This window comes from Dipodomys spectabilis, unplaced genomic scaffold (assembly GCF_019054845.1).
Source record: "Dipodomys spectabilis isolate Male_0828 unplaced genomic scaffold, ASM1905484v1 ptg000783l, whole genome shotgun sequence".
Classification (NCBI taxonomy): Eukaryota; Metazoa; Chordata; class Mammalia; order Rodentia; family Heteromyidae; genus Dipodomys; species Dipodomys spectabilis.
The window spans coordinates 24,880,350-24,901,576 of record NW_024871460.1 but is presented as its reverse complement, the minus strand read 5'-3'; positions in this window follow the sequence as shown (position 1 = coordinate 24,901,576).

The following is a 21,227-nucleotide window of genomic DNA, read 5'->3' as shown; positions in this document are numbered from 1 at the left end:
AAGCAGAAGGAAATTGATTAGAATAAAACATAAGACACAGTCTTTTTGCTCTAAGAGCAAATTCTATGATTTTCCTAAGAGTATTCTTATTTCTTTGATTTTTTTTCCTTCACTGCAAAATAACATTGTAAAACTTCACAAGAATAAGATAGTCTGGGAAATATATGCATTCAGACCAATGAAAAGCAATATTACTTATTATATATTTTTGCAAATTCTACCAAAGGTCCCAGAATTTTCCACATTTTATCATGGCTTATCAAATTTCCAGAAATTCAAACATACATTCAATCAGTGAAGAAGAAATTATTTATTCTACATTCACTTAACCAAATCTTCTTGAAATTAATTATTTGATGGTAGGATGAAAAAAATCTAAATGAAAATTCTTGTCAATATCCTCAGTAAGTGGTTGTTTAACAGAAAAGAAATCTAAGCTCTCGACCGAAAAAACACATTGTGAGGCTCAGTGCTACTGCAAATCTTCAGGATATTTCTGAATATCCTGAACTGACCAATACCATATGCCACATTATGTAAACAAATATATACCAATAGGCTCAACTGTATAAACCACAGGAGAAAACAAAAATGATGAGCTGAACAGATGTCTTCCAAGCATAATCATTTCTCCAGCAATCCAGGACACAGAGACCCTTTGGTGTGTGCAAATAAGTTCGAAATCTCAATATACCCACTCTTTTTTTAAAAAATCATAAATACTAATGAAACTATTAGATGTCTTTCCATAAATGTAATAGATCCAGGTAAATATAAATCAATTTAGCTAATGTCTTTCTACATATGTTGGGGAGGAAAAGACTCATTTCCCTTGACATAAGTTCTAGGCTCAGATCCAATGCCTATGTGCTATGATTCATTTCTTCTGTGTTTATTGAATGCTTCTATCTATTTACTTCCTTACTTGTTAAATATGTATTGATCTCCTACTGTGTGCTAAGCACTAGGGATACAGTTGTGAACAAAACAGATAAAAGTCTCTGTCAAACTTGTAATCCAGACAGAAAATAAACAAGCCAAATGAACAAAAATTACCACCAAAAGCAACATGTGTTTTGTGCCAAAGGGAAAAAAAAACACATAAAGAAGGGAAAGGGAATCTGAAATGCTATGCAATAGGAAGAGGATTTCAGACACCAAGAAGCTAATTTTTTTTTTTTTTGAAAAGCAAAACTGAGGGAGCTAGCCATGCAGATAGATATCTGAAGGTGGGACACTCCAGGAAAAAAGTGCAGCAAGAACAATGTCCTCACTCACTGAATCTCCTTGCAACTTTCTATTCTGCAGCAGGATGAGAAATCTAAAGCAGGAGCCTATGATACAAGGTTCAGCATGTAAGAGTATTAAGCCCAAAGGGGTATAAGATCAAAGCTCTTATAATCCAGTAGAGATGCTCAGAATACAGATGTAGTCTAAATAGCAAAGAAATGGTTCTAAGAGCTGGAAGAAGGATACAAACATGATTGCTAGCATTTCAGGAAAGGAAACAATAATATCCAGTGTGAGATATGAGAAGACTCAGCAGGAGGGAAGAGGACCTCAGCTCTGAAAGTCCACTGTAGAGAGCTTGTACATCAATGGAGTGAAGGAAAACCATGTAAATATCAAATATTTTATAGATACATACAGATAGATGAATGCGTATATTACACATTCATTACATGTGTAGCAGATGTCATATTATTATGTTTATAGTATTATAATGTGCTTGGGCTTACATACATAAATCAATACATAAATACTTGCCTGTGCATGGAACTCTCTTTACTATAGAATATACAGGCTTCCTCTTATATTTGTTAGCTGAAAAAAAGAAGAAAATTCTTTGTCAAATGTAAAGCCCCACAAGTGGGCAGGGGGATTAGGAAATGTCACCAACTGTTTATTTACGACCCAGAAGAGTCAGATAATTATTTGCTCTCACTGGCAAAAGATAACCCTTGAGCAATAACATGACACATATCCCTCCTTTCACAGCTCTAGGCCTCTGGATTTGCCAGTCACACTTTTTTAAATCCAGAGTCTCTGCCCTACTGCCCTCAGCAGGCAAGCAGCTCTCCAACTCTCTACCTCATGGACTCTGTTGCTTTCTGTCAGGCAATCTGTACCAGGCATGAACTCTGGGTCTGGGGGATTCAACTATGAACACTAGACATCCTTACCTCATATGGAGTCAAGACAAGCAGGCAGGCAATTTCCATCGAGTATGAAGAAAGGGCAATGATAACTACCACCCACAAGACTACAGGATCAGACTGGAAAGGGAAGGGCCAAGCGGAAGGCATGTGAGCTAAGACCTGAAAAATGAACTCGTAGGGAAAGATACATTTTTCCTATTGTGAAGAAGCTTCAAGAAAATCATATGTTATTTCAAAGCATTGATAATAATCTGTGGTATAAAGGGTGTAAAGATATATGTTTCTCTATCTAATATTTTTCTCTCTCAATCTTTCTTCTTTTCTTTCCTCCTCTTCCTCCTCTTCTTTCTCCCTTCCTCCTTTCCTTCTGTTCCTTCTCCTTCCTTCCTCCTTCTCCCTCTCCCTCCTTCCTCTCGGTCATCCTTCTACCTTTTTCTCCTGGCTGCTTGGAGTTTATCTTCTACAAGGTAAGGTGACATGTTAAGACACTTCCCACATAGCTTGGATAGTAGAGTATCTTCTCCTCACTTCTTCACCCCCAGATGGTGACTAGTAAGAGGAGGTACTTTTGAGCAGGGTCTTTAGGGAGGTACAATGAGAACCTCAGGCAGAGGTGAGGCAGGCTTGATAGGCCTGTGCAGGAGATAAGAGCTAAGCAGGAGCCTAGACTTCTCTCATCTCCCAGCAGTCAGCAGCCAAGAACAATTCACTCCAGCTCTTCCCACCTTCACCTCAGCTCCTGCTGCTCCAGCTGATACCCCCCCTACTCTTCTCAGAGTAATACTTAACATGCCTTACTTCCAATGAGTGTTCTCCTGATGACAAAAAAAAGCGCATCTTCTAAACTTTAGTTAATACAGACTCATTAAATATGATAAATTCCATTTTTTTGCATTTGATATAGGGAAATTAGACCTAAACCTTAGCTTTCCATCAGGTTAAGTAAGAATTAATGAGTTGCTATTTATTAAAACTTTTTAAAGACTGGAGTCTCCATTCTGCTGTTCTATTATCCCTTTAAAATAAGAGGATCAGGCCAGGGGCCAGTGGTACTTCAAAACCAGCTCGAGCAGAAAAGTTCTTGAAACTCTTATCTCCAATTAACCACCAAAAACAAAGCCAGAAGTGGAGCCATTGCTCAAGTGATAAAGCACTAGCCTTGAGCAAAAAAGCTCAGGAATAGTGTCCAGGCCTTGAGTTCAAGCCCCCGGACTGGCACAAAAAAATAAATAAAATAAAATAAAATAGATCGTGGTTTTTTTTTGTTGTTTTCTTTTTTTTAATTGTGAAAATACTGTACAGAGGGGTTATAATTACATAGGCAAGATAATGAGTACATTCTTATCAAGCATTGTAGCCTCCTCCTTTGTTTCCCCTTCCCATCCCATCCTCCCCCCCCCACCCCTCCACCCAACCCTCCTCCCCCCACCACCAAAGTTGTAAAGTTCATTTTCGACATAACGACTTGTACATCTCATTGTTGCAATGGGTCCACCTGTAATAGATCGTGTTTGAGGTTCACCCAGGCAAAGTGAGATACCATCTGAAAAAATAATTAAAGCTAAAAACATATGGCTCAGGTGATAGAGTGCTTGCAATTAAGGGCTGAATTCAATTTCCAATAGTCCCCCCAAAAAATTCTAAAGATAGTCCCTAAATTTCTAATTACAGTATGTAGCCAATATACTTTTTTAATAGCTTAGGAATATTTATCTTAAAAATTAAAATATTAAGGTGGTGGTCATTTTTCCATATTACCCTTTCCTTTTTTAAGTATTTAAAAGGCATTTCATATGCATACCATTTTATTCCCTTTTTTATCTAAATTGTATAAACAGAATTTAAAACATTTTTAAAGAATAAACATATTCTAAAATCTTAAAAGATGAAAGCAAAGTGAGAAATATAGTTGCACTGATATTTTAGATCAATATTTTGATATTTTAGATCAATATTCAAAATGAGAGGATAACATGATTCTGTGTATATTATTTTAAATCAGAATTTTAAAATGTTACTACTAGCATGAAAGGAAATAACTTTATTCCAAAAGAATAAAGAAAAAATTGGAGAAATTTTCTAGTGTCTTTTTTAGGAGACACTGACTAAAATGAAACATTTTAAAAAGCTATCAGAATTTTTTTTTCAATTACTCTCTGTATGCTTCAAAATCAATCATTTGCTGCCCCCTGGCTGTATAAAGATTTCTTATCTTTCAGTAAAACTGTCTTTCAAAATTGAAGAGACTTGGGCAAATTTATCTCCTCCCATAAACAACAAGGTGCTAATTAATACTGATTAAAGACCTGAGCATTTAGATCAACCTGCCTGAGTTCAAATTCAAGCCTTACTATATAGCAGCTGTGTGACCTGTCAATTTTGTCAACTTAACTGAACTCTGTTTTTCTTCATTCTCTATAAGAATAAAACCCGAGACTATAAGGGAGTTACTCCCTTGCATACCTTAGTTCAGTTCATGCTTTTGTATTCACATGCACTTACCATGAATTTTTAAAGGCCTAACCTACTTCATTAAAAATTAGCAATCTAGTTTTTTAAAAAAACACTTTGAAACAATATTCAATAACTGGTTTATTTTTTAATTGCTCTTTAAGCTACCTAAACCCACAAAATAACAGTAAAAAGAGAAAATAATCCAAAATAATCCAAAGAGAAAATAATCTATCAACTCATGAATGGATAAGTAAAATGTATTATATTCAAAGAATGCAATATAATTGAACAATAAAAAGGAATGAAATACTAACAACAAAAAAGAATAATACTTATCTCATGTGACTGGTCTGAGAGTATATAAGCCCATAAAGCATTTAGACTATATCCCTCAAATGTCAAATATTAATAGATCAGTCTTAAAAGGAGCAGGGAGTGTCCATCATGACATCAGAAATCCTGGTCTCTCTCCAACATACTATAAAAATGTGTTTTATGTCTATTATTTTATCTGGATCTCATCACTATAAAGAGTACAGAGATCTTTGTTTTGCTTACTGATATATTCCAGGCAATTTGCCACTTTACCACAGAGTAATTACCAATAATTGTTGATAAATGGATTTTGTACCATAATTTCCATGATATTCATGGAACCTTAAGCTCTTAAGGCCAACATGAGTTCCAAAGATCAACACATGCATTCAAAAACCTTTTGTGTAGACTTACTCTATGATTTTAGGTGCATGATATACAAAATACCTAACACTCAATCTTTAATCAAGGACTAGATGGATAAACAAAAACAGCTCATTTAAATACAATAAACAGTAATGAAGGAGCCAAGTGTGGTGGCACATTTCTGTAACCCTAGCTACTAGGGGAAGTAGCTGGAGATAGAAAGATCACAGTTTGTGGCCAGCCAGGCAAAAAAGTTAGCAAGACCCTACCTCAAAAACACAAGATGAAGGGTGTTGGTGGCTCGTGCCTATAATCCTAGCCACTGAGAAGGCTGAGATTTGAGGATCATGATTCAAAGCCAGCCCAGGCAGAAAAGTCTGCAAGATTCTTATCTCCAATAAACTATTCAAAAAAAGCTAGAAGTGACACTATGGCTCAAGTGGGAACACTAGCCTTGAGTACAGAGAGACTCAGGGACAAAGCCCAGGACCTGAGTTAAAGGCCCAGACCCAGAAAAGGAAGGAAGGAAGGAAGGAAAGAAGGTAGGAAGGGAGGGAGGGAAGGAGGGAAGGAGGGAGGAAGGAAGGAAGAAAGAAGGAAGGAAGGAAGGAAGGAAGGAAGGAAGGAAGGAAGGAAGGAAGAAAGAAAGAAAGAAAGAAGGAAGGGAGGGAAGGAGAGAGAGAGAAAGAAAGAAAGAAAGAAAGAAAGAAAGAAAGAAAGAAAGAAAGAAAGAAAGAAAGAAAGAAAGAAAGAAAGAAAGAAAGAAAGAAAGAAAGAAAGAAAGGAAGGAAGGAAGGAAGGAAGGGAGAAAGAAAGAAAGAAAGAAAGAAAGAAAGAAGGAAGGGAGGGAAGGAGAGAGAGAGAAAGAAAGAAAGAAAGAAAGAAAGAAAGAAAGAAAGAAAGAAAGAAAGAAAGAAAGAAAGAAAGAAAGAAAGAAAGAAAGAAAGAAAGAAAGAAAGGAAGGAAGGAAGGAAGGAAGGAAGAAAGAAAGAAAGGAAGGAGGGAAGGAAGGAGGGAGGGAGAGAGAGAAAGAAAGAAAGAGAGAGAGAGAAAGCAAGCAGGCAGGCATGCAAGCATGGAGGGAGAGAGGGAGAGAGAGAGGGAAAGAAGGGAAGGGAATAATATAATGGAGTTAAGGAAGCTGGGAATTGAAAATGAGACAGTAAAAATCCTTCCAGGGATTCAAAGATAAATGAGGCAGGATGAAGTATTTTTCTGGACAGAAATACAAGTTACATTCAAGTACAGGAACAGTTTGAAGCAGAACCATGAAAGACTATCTGAGAGGCAAGCTATAAGAAAGAAAGATTTATTACTGTAATTACTGGAGGTGGTACCTGTAGATTTGCAAGAGCCATGCGGTAGTTATAAGTTTTAACAAGTATTATCTGGTTAAGTGTAATGTGTATGCTTTAAACCAAGGCATGGCTAAACACTAAAAAGCAGTACATCAAAAGGTGCTAGAAACGGAGTCTAGAATATCATCTACAGTTATCAAAGATCACAACAATCAAGGAAGTGGTGAATACAGAAATGGAGTGAGAGGGAATCCTGGGGAAGATGTCAAGGAGATAACTACAGCTCTGTTCAGGGTGAATGTTCAAAGTATCATAAAGAATTTTTTACAAATTAGAAGAAAAGTTGTATGGGTCAGTGTACAGAACAACCCATAACAGATATGAAGTGACTACCAGAGCTAGAATGGCAGAGGAGGAATAGTACACTCAGCCCTGGGCCAGACAAGCTAAGTGGCCTCACAAGCACAACCCCATTGGTTGAGGGTTCCACATTCATCCAGAATCATTCCACTGTACATGACCAGAAACTGTTACAAATGTGTTAGATATGTACATTGAAGTGCGACTCATTTACAGTGTGCTCACAATTCTTCTCAACAAATAATTTTCAGGTTAAATAGTCTCCTAGAATTAAAAAAAAAAAAAGAGCTTGAACTACAGTCCCCATTCTTACTGTCAAAGAGGGCAAACCAGGCAGTATCCCTGCCTGGGTATGCCACAAGTGTCAAAGGCCAGATGGTGGATGCATTAAGGTCAGATGAGCAAGATGGCAACACAGCACAAGAAGGCCAAAGCTTATTCACTCATGGAATGCTAGGCCAGTCCTGGGCTTTCTCATCTTGCTCTGGTCTGGTCTTCTGGTTCTGAGAAGTTGGGGTGTTAGTTATACTTTTGTGAGTAACTCCTATTCTGCTATCTTTCCTTCCCGCAATATGGTTGTTACAATGAGTTTAGTAAGGAAAAATAACTTCAATCTATTTTGTATACAAAATAATGACTTAGTTTTTGGAGTTTTCCATCTTGACCATTTTTCTTAGTATAGTATAGAACTACTCATAGAGAAATAAAATAGGTCATTGTAAAAAAAAATCACATAATTAAAAATCGTAATCCTTGATGATTTGGGTTTCAACTTCCTTAAAGGCAAAGAATTTCAACAAGTATACATTGACAGTATTTTCAGGTTACAACTGAAAATTGGTATATCTGGATGTGGTAGTTTCTAATCATTTTATAGGCTGCTTAAACTAATAAGCATATCATAAATAATACCATGCAGGGTTCAGCACAATTTTCTCTAAAGAGACAGATAGTAAATGCTTTCTGCTTTTTGGTTCATCAGTCTCTGTAGCAAGTATTCAACTCTGTTATAGTACAAAAAAATGTCATAGGTTTTTGTACAAAAATAGTCCATGTAATCAAACAAGAAGCCAGGCTTCAGTGGCTCATATCTGAAATCCTAGCTACTCAGTGGGCTGAGATCTGAGGATTGAGGTTCAAAGCCAGCCCAGGCAGGAAAGACCGTGTGACTCTTATCTACAATTAACCACCAGAAAACTGGAAGCGATGCTGTGGCTCATGTAGTAGAGCACTCTCCTTGAGCTGAAGAGCTCAGGGTCAGTGCCCAGGCAGAGTTCAAGCCCCATGACTGATCAAAAGAGAGAGAGCGAGGGAGAGGGAGACAGAGAAAGAGAGAGAGGCTGATTCTGTATTCCAATAAAATTTTATTTATCGGGCTGGGAAGGTGGCTCAGTGGTAAAGCGCTTGCCTTGCATGCCAGAGGCCCTGGGTTCGATTCCTCAGCACCACACAAGCAAAAAGAAAAAAGCCGCAAGTGGTGCTGTGGCTCAAGTGCTCGCCTTGAGCTGAAGAGCTGAGGGACAGCGCCCAGGCCCAGAGTTCAGCTCTCACGACCCGACCCAAAAAAAAAAAAATTATAAAAAAAAATAGACTAAATTCGACTTGATTGCGACACTGTAATTTTGTTTTCCTCTCTTACTAGTATATCCTAGAATAAAATCTTCTGTTAGGATATTAGCTAAGCCTATACTAATCAATATTTTGGTTGTTTTCTATTTTTCTAACTTTTCACTGATATTCATTAAAATAGTATATTTACTTATTTTTGTGCACATGCATAAATATATATGTATAAATACATCAAAATTAAAACTGACATTGACAAATTGTTCTCCAGTTTTGCACCCCACTACCAATGTCTGAAACAAAATGTCCTAGCTCCACATGGCATTGTATTGGTATAGGAGTACATTTGAGATCCAATCTTATTATTTTATAGTCCTACAGATGGGAGCTCAGTTGTCCTAAGATAATTTATTACATTATCTTTTCCCACTAATTTGAAATGTTATTTTATTAAAGCCTTCTGCCATTAATAGCAGCCAAGAAAAAAAAATGTTCCCTATTGACATATCAAATTAAGAAATTAGAATCTGAATGTTTTTTTCATCAAAGCAGTCTTTCTTTCTCTCTATTCAAATCTAAGAGAAAGCAGTTTTATTTTTATTTTGCTTTGTACCAATCTATAAGAGAGATGTGGAGATAAATTTAAATTAATACATTATCCCTCACCTATTTTTGAAAACATCACTAGTTGTTGATACCATAAGCTTGAGTAACAAGTAATTATGTGTATGTACGTGTTTTTATAAAAGTGCTACTGCACAGTTTCATTTACAAAATTCTGCAATTCAATGAAAACACCATGCAAATATGTGAGCCCACAACCCAAGGTTAGGTCAAAGTCAAGTCTAATGGAGAGCAATGACTGTTCTCTGAAGTATTTGCCCTAGGCAGTTGACAATAAATAATAAAAACATGAAGGTAGATTATGGGGGTCATTCTAAATCTTCAAAATCCAATACATAAATGATATGATATAATTGTGAGCACTAAAGCATATGATAGCCCAGAGACAAGTATATCTATTGCACATTTGAAATTGGATAGCTAAAATTAAGATAAATTAAGATATAAAAGAATTTAAACTACCTGGGCACCAGGGGTTCACACCTGTAATCCTAGCTACTCTGGAGGCTGAAATCTGAGGATTGTAGTTCAAAGCCAGCCTGGACAGGAAAGTCCCTGAGACTCTTATCTCCCGTAAACCACCAGAAAAACAGAAGTGGTGCTGTGGCTCAACTGTACAGCACTACCTTGAGCTGAAAAGCTCAGGGACAGCCTAGAGTTCAAGCCCAACAACAGACCCAAGAAAACAAGAATGTAAACTATCCCAATCGCTTTTATATTATTTACAGCTTAGGATGCTAACATTTTAGATATACTTGTCAAATAAAAGTTACCTAAATTAATTTCACTGATTTTTCCTTGTATATATGGCTACTACAAAACGTGTAACTACCAACATGGCTTATGTTATATTTTCATCAGAGAAGTGCTATTTTAAATGGTTCACACCAACAGAACTTGTAACTGTGCTATGTGCCTTGAAGGGTTAGCTGTGAGTCTTAGAGATCACAAAAACTGAACTTCCTAAAAATCCATAGGGAATAGTGGGAAACAGCGTGTACTAGAAGGAAAGAATACTATTCATTCTGAAAAGATGGATTGTTTCTATTATTGCCAGGAATGTGTTTGGCATGTCATCAGGGTTATAGCATTATAACCTTGACTTTTTGGAGACATTAAAGTTGTCTGAACCCACTGACTTCAACTGTAAAACTGTTGTCTGCCTAAAGAGAAGGGAATGAAATGGATGCATTTCTGAAATTCTTTTCTTTTCTTTTTTGTTTGTTTTCCAGTCCTAAGGCTTGTACTCAGGGCCTGGGCTCTGTCTCTAAGCCTCTCTGTTCTCAAGGCTAGTACACATGCGCCACAGTACCACTTCTGGCTTTTTGTGTTTATGTGGTACTGAGGAATGGAACCCAGGGCTTCATGCATGCTAGGCAAGCAATCCCCACAAGCCACCTTCCCAGACCTCTGAAATCCTTTTCTGTACTAAGATCTGTGATTCTATGTATATTTTAATTTTGTAGTTGATGTTTCTAAATGGATGTTATTAGCTGAAGATTCTAACTAGATACTTAATATATGACATTTTTTGCACGTAATCTACAATGAGCATGTTCTCTTAGCATGCAGGTATATTTCCTCAGCACTCCAGACCTACAGAACCATACAGTTCTGTAACCAAATGATGTTCTAAAACAAAACATAAAATTAAACATGTCTATGTACCATATTTTGATGTTTGTTTTATTTTGACATGCATGGATACTTTTATTTATCTGTGAGTCTAAAGCAGGAAATGTTATTCAGGAGCATCTATAGCATCTATCAGCATGGTCCACTATTCTTTTTTAAATTAATTATTATTGTAAAGATGCTGTATAGAGGGGTTACAGTTACATGAGTAAGGTAATGAGCACTGTGAAACATTGGGACCTCTGTTCTTGAGCAACTTCCCCAAACTTCTCCGACCAGTTATTCCTGAACATAGATTCAATTACTTGTCATTTTTCTGTTCACCTTTTTGCTTCTTGCCTTGACTATGATCTATGAAGTAGTTACCTCATTCATCTTTGAACCTAGTACTTAATATATGTCTGCCATATATAAAAGTTCACTGACGACTTGGCATATTAACATTGACATTACTGATGAAGGAGAAATGATCAACAAATGCATAGAGACATGGTATTCTGAAGATGACAAAACATCAACTATACAGTACTTAGCTAATCTATTATGAGGAAACATCAGAAAAGTACAAAACAATGAACATGCTACTAAAATTAGGGTAGGGAACATGGAAACTACGAAGTATAAAGTATAAAGTATCAGTGACAACAATGAGATGTACAAGACACTATGTTGAAAAACAAACTTTACAATTTAGGCAAGGGGGCGGGGTGTAGGTGTGGAGGTGGGAGGGAAGGGATGGCAGGGGAAAAGCAAAGGGGGAGATAACAATGCTTGATAGGAAATGTACTCATTACCTTGCTCATGTAACCCCTCTGTATAGTATTTTTACAATAAAAAAAGTTATTAAAAAATATCAGTGACATAAAAGACAAAAAATGTTGTGGAAATGTTCCATGTCAAACAGGACAAAAGAAAGAAGATAATTAAATGATAGAACTTACCACAGAATGGATCTATGAATAAACGTTGCCAACGATTCATTAGTGGGCAGGCAAAATTGGTAGATTAATACAATACCACCAGGTTTGAGTGGCTTATGCTTGTAATCTTAGCTACTCAGGAGGCTGAGATTTGAGGATCACAGTTCAAAATCAGCCTAGGAAGGAAAGTTTGTGAGACTCTTATCTCCAATTAACCACCAAAAAATCTAGAAGTGATAGAGCACCAGTCTTGACCAAAAAAAAGCTTAGGGACAGTGCCAGGCCCTGAGTTCAAGCCCCAGGACTAGCATACAAAAAAATAAATTTCAAAAAGGTATGTAAAATATTATACCAGTTTAAAATATGTAAGGTATGTAAAATATTATACCAGTTTTTTTTTAACCTATATCACTAGGGCATATATATGCACTAGCATATATAGTTTATATAATATATAAATATATAAGAAGTAAAAAAAATATATAAGAAGTAAAAAGAGGCTTGGAATATGGCTAAGTGGTAGAGTGCTTGCCTAGCATGTATGAAGCCCTGGGTTCAATTCCTCAGTACCACATAAACAGAAAAAGCCAGAAGTGGAACTATGGCTCAAGTATAGAGTGCTAGCCTTGAGCAAAAAGCTCAGGAACAGTGCCCAGGCCCTGAGTTCAAGCCTCAGAACTGGCAAAAAAAAAAAAAAAAGGTAATGGAAAGAGTGCATACACATTTAGGTATTATCATGAAAAGTAAGTTCAACAAGACTACTGAGCTTCTTTTGCTCAAGGCGAGCATTCTACCACTTGAGCCACAGCATCACTTTCAGCTTTTTCTGTTTATGTGTTACTGAGGAATAAAACCCAGGGCTTCATGTATGCTAGGCAAGAATTCCACCACTAAGACACATTCCCAGCCCCAAGAGTACTTTTTATCATTAAAAAAAGGGATTGGATTTTAGATTACCTGGCACTTGTGATTATTAAAATCTGATAAAATATAATAAAATCTACCTAATGTACATATAGATGTCTGCCAATTTTAATTCTGTATTTTTAATATTTCATAATATTAAAATTCTGTATTTTTTAATATTTCATAATATTAAAAAGTATAGAATACTCCAAGAAAAATTTTTTAAAAACACAAAAGTTCGGTAGCTCAGTGGTAGAGTGTTTGCCTTGCATGCATCAAGCCCTGGGTTCAATTCCTTAGCACCACATAAGCAGAAAAAGCCGGAAGTGGCACTGTGGCTCAAGTGGTAGAGTGCTAGCCTTGAGCTGAAGAGCTGAGGGACAGCGCCTAGGCCTAGAGTTCAGGCCCACGACCAAAAAAAAATTAGATTTTTATAACAGTCTCTATATTGTGTGTGTGTGTATCTGCCTCTACCTCCCAGATAGGTAAATAGACATACATAGTAGAAAAATAGGTACATAGATAGCTAGATAAATGACAGGTAACGAGCTAATGAAGAAAAGCATTCACTGAATATTAACATGCTTTGTTAGTATACAATTTTTCTTTATTATATCTCTAAATATTAATTGAACTTCCAATAATGGATATCTATTAATTTTTTTCTAAGAGTCAAAAACTTTGCTTCTGTTCACACTTCATTGACATTTCCTTAGGTTTAGCCAAACATGCATTTCTTTTTCAGGATCTCATCCAGAACACCACGTTACATTTATTTGTCATGCCTCCTTGGGATGCTTTTGGCCATTGCGATCTTTCAAACATTCCTTATTTTTGATTACCTTAACAGGTTTTTTTGTACTGGTCAAGGATTTTGTACACTAGTCTTGTACTGGGATTTATCTAATAGCTTTCTCATGATTACACTGAGGTTAGGGAATAGGAGAAAGAAGACTACAGGTATATGATGAGGTTATACAAAGGTCACATATTTTACATACTAGTATCATTACTTATTTCTACCAGTATTGACCTAGATCACCTGACTCAGGTAATGTTTGTGATGTCTCTGCATGGCAAAGTTAATCTTTTTTCCTCTTTTCATACTTTTGTACACACAAAAAGTCTGTTTTACTACACCAGGACAATGTATCCACATAAACCGTTTAGAATTCGTCTGCACAGATTCGTTGCTTCTTCTCCATTTCTTTTATTTATGCATTCAATCAATGATTTATCTCAGTATGGAGAAGTGATATTTGCCTTTATCTTAAGTTATAATCTATTACTACTTTACTTTTTAACTAAATTGTTTGCATTTTTGGTCACTCCTTCCTTTTGACATAGCATTTCTTTATGTTTTTCAAATCAATCAGTTTTTCAAATCAATATGCAAAACTAATGCATAAACATTAATAGATTAACAATGGCTATGCAGTGCCAAACACAGACCTTAATGATAAGTAAAGTTGTTGGTATGATTTTGCTAACAATACTTGTTCGACAACATTATTAAAAAATTCTACATTATATTTTTTTCAAATAGGAAAACATTGATAACACTATTGTATTAATAGAAGCCAGTTTTTGCATAACATTTTCTATGCCAGATACAATGCTAAAGCACTTAGCTACTAGTATTCAATTTACTTTTCACAACAATCCTATGGTTAAACCTTGAGAAATATGTCTTAGCTTGACCACAGTAGGATCTTGAACAATGACTCTTGAAGTATGTCCCTGGGCCAGTGGAATCAGTACCTGTAAGAAAGTGTAATAAATGCATGTTTTTGGTCCTTACTTCAAATCTCCTAAACCAGAAATTCTGGATCTGAGACCTGGAAAACTGTGTTTTAAGATTCTTTCTACTGGGCACCAGTGGCTCACGCCTGTAATCCTAGCTACTCAGGAGGCTGAGATCTGAGGATCATGGTTAAAAGCCAGCCTGGGCAGGAAAGACCATGAGACTTTTATCTCCAATAGCCCACCAGAAAACCGGAAGTGGCACTGTGGCTCAAGTGGTAGATCACTAGCCTTGAGCTGAAGAGCTGAGAGACAGTGCCCAGGCCCAGAGTTCAAGCCCCACGACTGATAAAAAAAAAAAAAAAAAAAAAGATTCCTTCCAAGGTGAATGAATGTGGTCACAATATTCAAAATAAGTAGGTGAAAATTGAACTAGGAAAACTGAGGGACTAGGTGGGGTTGAGAGAGACTGGGGGAGAATTATGAAAGGGGTGACAATGAAGTGCACTATACTCCTAAATTGACATGTTGCATTAATAACCTCTGTATAAATACTTGAAGATAATTCTTTCTAGTAATCCTGATACATAATAATGTGTTGGTGCCAGACTATAAATACTTATATTAGACATAAAAGCCCATCAAATCCCATGTGATTAATTGCTTACTAATATTCCCTCTGTTAAACAAAGAAGAAACCAGTCACAGGTAACTTAAGAACTCATTGTCAAAGAGTATCTAGGGCAGTTTCATTTTCTACCCAGTACTTGACTAAATAAGTTTATGGAGCCAGGCACCAAGGGCTCATGCCTCTAATCCTAGCTAATCAGTAGGTTGAAATCTAAGGATCGCAGTTCAAAGCCAGCCGGGGCAGGGACACATCTCCAATTAACCACCAGAAAACCATAAGTGGTGTTGTGTCCCAAGTGGTAGAGTGCTCACCTTGCGCTGAAGAGCACAGGGACAGCACCCAGCCCAGGCAGGCCCAGAGTTCAAGCACGACCAAAAAAAAAAAAAAAAGCACTAAATTCACCACTAGAGGGCGTCCACGTTAGCCTCTCATAAACTGAATCTTTAAAAAGGCAGAGTGAATGAGATCAGCCAAAATATTTAAAGCTTTTTGTTACCAAAAAAAAAAAAAGATTACTTGTACTTATCAACAGTAAAACAATTTGCTTTATCTATATAGCATCATGTGTCAGTTGCACTGAAGCCATATTTTTAGGCATGATAGTAAATAAATGCAATATACTATGATTATCTAGTTAATATTATTTCTTGCTTCTTTTTTCTTTTTCTTATTTATTTTTGGTGTGATTCTGGGACTGGAACTCAAGACCTTATACATGTCTCCGCCACTGACCTTCACTCCAAGCTCCCATTTCATGCTCATTTCTAAAATAGGACCAGGGATCAGATCCTTCTAAGGGCAGCAAGCAGAACATCAGTACAAATTAGCAAGATAACTTTTAAGCAAACAAGAATCTAATTTAAACCATGCTGTCATCTCTAAAGTCCCAAAGAAGTAAAACTGGAAAATAATTAACTCATTCTGTTGTGTGCACTTACGTTCAGGAGTAGTAAGAATATCTAGCACCTGGTATATAACAAGTTCTCAATAATTAATACTGAGTACATGAGTATGAAAGTTAATGGAACTCTAGCCTCTAGTGCAGTGCAGCTCTGTTAGGCATGCTAACTAAATTGGAATTTATTAAGTGTTACACAAAATAATATTTTAGTATATATTTTTTATTGTAAAGATACTGTACAGAGGGGTTACAGTTACATGAGTAAGATAATGAGTACATTTCCTATCAAGCATTGTTACCTCCTCCTTTGTTTTTCCCCTACCATCCCTTCCCTCCCACCTCCCCAACTCTTCCCTCCCCTGCCTCATCTCATTGTTACAATGGGTCAATCTGTATCCTTATTTCAGCATTTTGTTATTTCCCTTCCCCCCCCAAATTGGGCACTGGAATCAAATACTGGAATCAAAGGATTATAACACAGGAGAAGAACATACAAAAGAAACCAAAAAAATCACATAGTACATTATAAGTACATTAAAAACAACAGCAACAAAGATAAAAATTTCTTGTGTCCCTATCTTGGGGTTCATTTAACTGAGCATCATCATAATGGTCATATAGATAGATAGATAGATAGATAGATAGATAGATAGATAGATAGATAGATAATATCGTGAGCTGAATATCAGTGGCTCATACCTGTAATCTTAGCTACTCAGGAGACTGAGATCTGGAGTATCAGAGTTAGAAGCCAGCTGAGCAGAAAAGTCCATGAGATTCCATGTCCAATTAACTAGCAAAAAGTGAGGCTAGGGGCATGACTCAAGTGGTAGAGCACCAGCTATGAGCAAACAAAACAATAGTATGAAACTTAGTTCAATCCCTAGAATTGGCAATAAATCAAGTATTGTTCTGTCTCCATATATGCAAGTACCACTCAATAGTTATTAAGTTAATTGCTATACTGCTTGTAATCCAGAATAATTCACAGATTTTTAAATGCTACACTCCATGATGGACTGATCCTTTGATAAATACTCTCTTTCTTCCAACGACAGAAGGACATTGAAATGCCTACCCTTGTTAAGCATTTTGCAAAGGGAAGGAAGTACGAAAAGACGGAAGGAAGGACGGAAGGAAAAGGAAGGAAGGAAGGAAGGAAGGAAAAAGATTTCGAGCAAAGGGTGGTGGTGCCACAGAAAATGCAATGGAGAAAGTAAACCATTTCAGTTCTCCTACTAACTATGCAACCTTGATTGAAGCACTTGAGTTCAGGTCCATAGCTCCTCTTCAATGAGATGATATGTCCTAGGAGAAAGTGTAGCTTTTAAGACAGAATTTTTTTTTTGGTGGGGGGAGTCTGGTCATGGGGCCTGGACTCTGGGCTTGGGCACTGTCCCTCAGCTCTTCAGCTCAAGGCTAGCGCTCTACCACTTGAGCCACAGCGCCACTTCCGGCTTTTTTTTTCTGCTTATGTGGTGCTGAGGAATCGAACCCAGGGCCTCAAGCATGCAAGGCAAGCGCTCTACCACTGAGCCACCTTCCCAGCCCTAAGACAGAATTTCTGAGTTGTAAAAACTTGAGAACAATTTTGCTGATGTATGTCTTAAAATACCAGTTGACAGAAGCGCAAGATGAAAGAGCTCATATCTCAGGAGTATTCCTAGAGCACATTCACTCCATGAATAGAGACTAAAGAAGTGTGATTTAATGTGTATTTGTTCCATAGTACTGTGCATGAGACATTTGCTAAAAGCTTTATGCTGCGCAATGAATAAGACAGTCCTTGCTCTAAGGTATCAATACCTTCACAATGATAGAGGAATATGATGTTTACTTTTGCAAATCAACTTGACTGGGCCACATGTGCCAATGTTTGGCTCAACATTTTAAATACGATTGTGAGAGTGTTTCTGGAAGAGATAAACATTTGAATCTATAGACTGAGTAAAGCAAATTGCCCCCCACAATGTGAACAGTCCTCATCTAATCAATTAAAAATCTGAGTATAACAAAAAGTCTAAGTAAGAAAGAAGTGCTCCTGCTGGCTTAAGCTAAAATATTAATCTTTTCTGGTCTTCTGATAAGGACCAAAATTTCAGCTTTTCTTGTGTCTAGGACATGTCATCTTTCATAATGGCAGCTGTCTTGGTTCTCAGACCTTCTTCTGTATCTCTAGTTTATGGGCTGTAGATTTTGGGATTTCTCATCCTCCACGATCACTCCTTTTAATATAACTGTATATTGTATTGCACACACACACACACCTATTGGTTCCATGTTCCATTCCCTGAAGAACTCTGGCTCGCAGTAATGAAGACTGCACCATGGAATTGAGGTTTGAGGTACCAGGGAACCTGAAACCTTCCTCCAGCTTCAGATCCCACAGCTCCATTCACCATTTCGTATTGGAAAGTATGTGTAGAAAGTGAGGTATAAGTGGGCTGGGAAGGTGGCTCAGTGGTAGAGCGCTTGCCTTGCATGCTTGAGGCCTTGGGTTCGATTCCCCAGCACCACATAAGCAGAAAAAAAAGCCGGAAGTGGCACTGTGGCTCAAGTGGTAGAGCGCTAGCGTTGAGCTGAAGAGCTGAGGGACAGCACCCAGGCCCAGAGTTCAGGCCCCACGACTGGACCCAAAAAAAAAAAAAAAAAAAAGAAAAGAAAAGAAAGTGAGGTATAAACATCAACATGTGACTGTTAGCACTATCCCCACCTCTGGTCCTCAGCTCCACCCAGACCTGAGCTCCTCCCTGCCCTGGAGTTCCTGCCATGCAGCTGGCCACTCCATCTCTCCACCCAGACCCACTTGTGCATGCACCTACCTGCGCCAGGACATCCTGCTACCGGGATAGGGATGGATGTCTTGTGCTCCCTCTCCTGGGAAATATGGCCCCTCTAATAAACCTTAGAATGATCTTTCTCCTGTGCCTGCTTGCCTCTGCGCGGTCCCCTGGGATGGACGTGATGGATTCTTACAGTGACAATATATTGTGTACAAGTGGTGGATGACTTCCTTATCCAGGGAACTGGAGCTAAACAGTAAACAGCTTACAAGTTGCATAACATTAGTCTACCCCAGCCTCCCAGCCAGTTTAGGGTTGAATTAGCCTACACCCAGGAGAGAAATCTGAATTCCTGTAAAGCCAGAACTGATTGGCCTCTCTGGAGACCCCTTGGCAATCTGAGAGTTTTTACTGGGAAAATGGCCATCCAGAGTCCCAATCCTTTCAAGTCTCACATCTCACAAGAGCCAAATTCCAGATTGCATGGCATGGCCAAAATGCCCTATGTAACCTGGCCTCTACCTACCCTCCCACTGCATCCCATAGCTACTTCCTCTCCTTCACTGGCTTCCTTCCATTTCCCCACACAGGGGAGCCTCTGTGCCATGGGATTTTTCACTCATTTACTTACTTATTCATTGATACATTCAACTAGTTGCTGAGTAGCTACCATGTGTCTAGTACAGCAGTAGTGCTAGGTATGAAATGTATACAAGCTAGAAGGATAATTTTACAGAGACTATATTCTAGTCAAGGGAGAAAGAGGTAGCAGGGACACAAATAACACAAATAGGCTAATTGCAGAGTGATATGTGTAAGGTCTGCTCTTGGCCATGCAGGCCCTAGCCTCCCCAACTCCTGCACAAGTCTCTTCCCAGTACCTGCGTCACCTAGGTAACTGGCACACCTGGAAGCAGTCACCTCCCTCTCCTCTGAGGTCACATCATCTGACGCTGGTCTGGTCCATATGACCTGCATCAACCAACAGAATATCAAAAGACATGGTGAAAGTGGGGATTTAAAGGCACCACAAGGTAGTCTTGCAGTTTGGAAACTCTTAAGCTACATAAGGAAGCCAGCTAATCTGGCTCCTGCTGATAGGCCGCCTATCTCAAGACACAGAAGTGGGGCTATCTATACTGGTCTGCTTTGCATTACTATAATGAAATGACTGAGGCAGTGGGCTAAGTGACTCAAAATAGAGGGCTATTTAGTTTGCAGTCCTGGAGGTTTGAAGGCGTAGTACTGACATTGACTCAAGCTCTAGTGAGACTCTTATGACAGATGCCATGGGCAACAGACTAAAAGGGAGGAAAAGCTGTTTGAGTGGGACCAACTTAACTTTTGTGACAATCTTTTAGAGAACTAATCCCTAATCCTGTTCCAAGGACATGAACACCCCCACATCTTCGAGGTCTACCATCTCCCACTACCACACTGAGGACCAAGCAGCCACCTCATGAACCCTTGGGGTATACATTCAAACCATATCCAAACCATACCACCACTCAAAATAATCCAGCCAGCAGCAGACCCATCAACTAACCAAAAAGGAAGGACAGAGCCCAGCTGAACAGAACAAGAACCACCATCCCACTCAGAAACCTGTCTGTGGCTCCTGTCTGTCATCCCCAGCACTCAGGAGAATGAGACAGGAGGATCAAGTTTGTGGCCAGCCTGAGCTTCCCAGCAAGTACCAGCCTAGGCTACATAGAAAGAATTCTCTCTCTATATATATATAAAAAAAAATCCCTTCGCTAGCATCATCTTATATGGTCATATGTAGGTAGCATTTGACCTTTTCTACTTGTCTGGTAAGATTATCCTAGAGGTATACTAATTGTTGCAAATGTGGGAAATCATGGGACATATGTTTCTTTGGGCCTGGCTTGCCTCACAATATAATCTTGTCCAAGTCTTTCCATTTCCTAACGAAATAAACCCCAAGATAGGGACACAAGAGGTTTTATCTTTCTTGCTGCTGTTTTTAATGTACTTATAATGTATATGTGATTATTTTGTTTCTTTTGTATGTTCTTCCTCCATGGAATAACCCGTTTTCAGTATATTTGTTGTGGTGCCCTTCATCTTGTATATAGTGTTTTCTAATTTGGGGAGGGGACAGGAAATAACAAAATGCTGAAACAAGGATACAGGTTCACCCATCATAACAATGAGATAGATGTACAAGACATTATGTTGGAAACGAACTTTACAACTTGCGAGGGGGGGGGGAGAGAGGGAGGAGTTAGGGAGGTGCTGAGGGAAGGGATAGTAGGGGAAAAACAAAGGAGAGGATAAGAATGCTATAAAGGAAACGTACTCATTACCTTACTCAGATAACTGTAACCCCTCTGTACAGTATCTCTGTACAGTATATTTACAATAAAATATATATACTTTAAAAAATCCCAAGTCATTTCTAAACTATAGAATTAGCTTGGGTGTCCATCAAAGAAAATGTGATATATATATAAACATCTATATGTACATGCATTTGTGTGTGTAGGACTATTATTCAGCCATAAAGAAGACTGAAGTTATGTCATTTGCAGGCAAATGGATG